Source organism: Octopus bimaculoides, chromosome 2 (genome assembly GCF_046866305.1).
Source record: "Octopus bimaculoides isolate indiv1 chromosome 2, ASM4686630v1, whole genome shotgun sequence".
In the NCBI taxonomy this organism is placed as follows: Eukaryota; Metazoa; Mollusca; class Cephalopoda; order Octopoda; family Octopodidae; genus Octopus; species Octopus bimaculoides.
Window position 1 is genome coordinate 119068470 of NC_142929.1, and position 3971 is coordinate 119072440.

Consider the following 3971-nt stretch of genomic DNA (forward strand, 5'->3'; position numbering starts at 1 on the left):
GACAACTGAAACCATGAATACAGGCACACACACACACACGCGCACACACACACACACACACACGCATACACACACGCGCGCGAACACACACACACACACACACGCTCACACGCACACGCACACGGACACACACACAAACACACACACACACAATCATCGATAATATGGCAAGTGTCAGTGTGCTTATAGAATTTTTAGCACACCAGCCAAATGGTTTAGCAAAACTGCCAAATTAGAAATAATTTATTAGTAATCGTCAGAAGTTACAGAGTGACTTACGGCTCGAGAATTTCGTACATTTGCCTTCAACACTTACCAGTGCAGTAAACTCCCAATGCTTGAGTTATTCAATAACCTCTGTCCATTATATATATATTTATACATGAGAGGTATTTGCATCCAGAAGATCCACGATAGCAGATAAGGCTATGTAAGTGCTATGGAAGGGCTGTAGTTAGACTTTCGGTTCGACAATAGTACGAGTGAGAAGTTTAATGTGGATCTTGTGTGAGCATCTATCTGTCAAATAAAATAAGACAACAAAACCAAGGTGGTGTGGAATTTATAGGACATTTATAAAGAGAAAGGTAGTCTTACAGCTGTCTCTGGGATATTAGGGATATTCATTCATCAGAGACGGTATGAGAGAGTTAACTCGCGGAAAATAGTAGAGTTCAATGTAAGTAGTTATTTTGGAAAATGATAGCTATAGGATGTATAAAGGAAAATAAGAAAATGAAAATAAAAGTAAAAATATACAGGTAAATATAAACATTTTACCCCAAAACTAAATGCAACCTAATCACCACACAGTACATATACCGAACACCCCTTAGGTAATTTCCAAGAATCTTATTTGACTTTCTAATATCTTAGCTCTTTTCAATTTTTAATTTTACTTTTTAAATGTTTAGTAATAGATATATAAATATATACCGGTCATTTCGTCCTTCCCACTGCTGTATGAATCTAGCTCATCTACCCATGTCAAAGGCTATCTGTATCTTCACTCCGTCTCACCAAACATCATCAACTGAAAAAGAATATCATTATATTATCTGTTGTGTATCCGTCACGCTGATTATTTCGGGCGAAAATAATTACATGTCTCGCGCAACAACTCCACATTACTTAGTCTCCTATCTGACCATTACAGTTCTTTTGGCGACACAGACATCTATTTCGATCTTTCTTCTAGCATAATACACCATTGATCACCCCGCACTTGACTGCATTGCCAAGAAAAATTGATTTTCAACATACTGCATCCTACGCGGTTCAGTTTCTGAAGATAGTCGTCTATGTCTTAAGAACAAACAACAATAAAAGATCGCACAGGATCTTCCCTCAGCACTTCACACAAATTCATATCCTCATCAAACTCATACACTCAATACACTGAAATACTTTTTCTGAATCCACCTCTTAAACTTTATGCTTCTATAGTGTGGTGCGATGGAGGAAGAAGACAACAAGAAGCAAAAGGACAGAATGAAGCGTTGGACCTTACCTTGCCGACCGCAGCGGGGTACACGATCGCTCCTGATCAGAACACGTCTTTCTCGTAACGTCGCTGTTTTCTCACTGGTCCCACGTGTCGCGTGTCGCCGACTTCCGATCTGACCCTTCCGGTTTGGCCCTTCCGGTCTGGCTTCACCTCTGTTTGCCTCACCTCTCTCCACCACAACACATAGCTCGTCACAGCCCAAACACCACACTTCCCCCTGATCTATAGATCATTCAACCGGCTCTCCCACTCACTCCTCGCTCCCGAACTACCTTAATTGGTTTCATAATCAGCCAACCAGGGAGGAGGGTACCGCTCCCTCTGTGGTCGCTGTGCGACCCCGGGACTGGCCTGAGTTCCTGGCGCGCTGCCTTCATCATCTTGCCTACTGCTGCTGTCTTCATCATCCTGCCCACTGCAGCTGGTTCCATCCTCTGAAGCACTGACAATCTTCCGCACATCCAAAACATGGCGTGACATACCATCGACTGAGACGTTGTTCTTTGAATTGATGGAGGTTATAGTTCCTTTCCCTCATTGTGATGTGCACCGTGCATTTGGGGGTTTTACCCAAACTTCCCCGATCTGCACGAAGGTGTGCTCTTCTCCCCGGAGTCACATCGATGCAATACACGGGTGCCTCCACTCGTACCTGAATATTGCCCTGTGTGGCACCGACTCCTAAGCCTGTCCTGACCTGGGCGACATATTGTACCAAAATACGGCCTCGATTGGCGAAATGTGGCCCCTCTCTGCCATGGTCTTGATGGTACGATGATGTCTTTCCACCACTCCATTTCCACTTGGCCGGTATGCCGCCCTGAAAAAGCGGCTGACCTGCCACCCGTTAAGCATTTCTTTCAGCACCTCCGAGCGAAATGCAGTGCCATTATCCAGCAGCAGCTCATCCACGGGGCCTCGTTCCAGGAATATCCCATTTAACACTCCTGCGATTTCCTCTGCAGTCCCCGTCTTCATCTTCCTCCATATGGCCAACCGCCCCGGTCCACAGTCAACCATTGAGAGGTACGTCCCCTGCCGGTAGCGTGTTACGTCCACTGCCAGTCGTTTCCAGTTGTGGGCCGCTGGAATACTTCCCGCCTCATGTACGCCCGGAGCAGGGTCAATAGACTGGAACCTGTCACAGCTGCTAACCACTCTCTGTACGCTCCGCCTCGTTACCTCGGAGTCAACTTTCCTGGCGAGGAACAACGTCCTGTCCACTCCCATGTGATGCATGGTATGCAGTCTCCTCAACTCCGAGTCACTCAGACAGCATACTGCAGCCACAGCCCGCTCCGCATCCTCTGGCACCTGCAACCAAGCTCGCTTTACCCTGGTTAGGACGTCTGCCCTGTTCTTTTCGGAAGGCACAAAGATTACGCTCAGCTCCAGATCGAACTCAGCGGTTAGCTCCCGCAATATTCCCAATCGGCGCTTTACCAGCATCTCCGCAGCCCCTTTAGTTCGCACCCTCCGCTCATCGGTGAGGACTGTCGTCACCCAACCAAGCACAGTGGCCGAATCGGTTTTAATCTCGATGGTGCACAGCCCCCACTTCAAGGCCAGGTTCACCCCCTTCAGCACGGCATCCAACTCCGCCACGTTGATATGGTTTCAGTCATCCATCTTCCTGAGCCAGGCTGCATCTTCTACCACGGTGCCTCCCATTTCCAAGACGACCCCTATTGCGATGCTACTGGCGTCACACCAAACGATCCCACTCTTTGATTTGGGAACATACCAACTGCCCCTCACTGGATCCTCTGCTCTCACTCTGACCAAGACTTCCTGCATCATGTCGGTCGTTTTCTCCCCAACTCTGTCATTCCACGTTGCTCCTTCGGCTCGTCTCTTGATGAAGCTACATGCTGTCCGAAGCCATCCTGCAACCGGGTAATGTCCCATCAGCTTCCCGCACACCGAGAATAGTTCGCGCCTACTCACGCTGGTGCCCAGTTCAGGGATCTCGTTTCCTCTACGGAACACCAGCTCGCCCGATCTGTCTTTTTGTAGCTTCAGCCCCAGCGCAGCTCCCCCCACCATCGACTCAGGCGGCTTCCCAATCAGCCCGAACCTCTCCAGGTGTCTCACTACCTCGGTGGCTGGCACTACAGTCTCGTCAATCAAAATGTCGTCGATGTAGGAACTGGTGGCCTTTCTTATCCTCTCCTCTTTCCCTAGGACGGACTTGAGCACCATCGCCATAATTTTCGGAGAGGAATTCAGCTCGAAACCCAGCCTGGTTAAACAGTAAGTCCGGCCCTTGTACCGCACCAGCTGGTATCGCCACAGCTCGTCACTCACACGGAGCTGCAAATATGCCGACTTCAAGTCGACGATCGTCGCTGCCTGGGTCGACTGTCTCCACACACGTAACGTCTCACCGCAAACGTCCGTTGCTTCGCCTCCCGTGCGGCACGATATATGGTCGTTCGGCTCCCTAAAGTCCAGCACCGGTCTG

The 3971-nt window shown here is 48.8% G+C and overlaps 1 pseudogene; it reads right to left on the bottom strand.

The window, feature by feature from the left end:
• Positions 1-1728: 1728 nt before the first annotated feature.
• Positions 1729-3730, bottom strand: LOC149137217 (uncharacterized; annotated as a pseudogene).
• Positions 3731-3971: the final 241 nt, after the last annotated feature.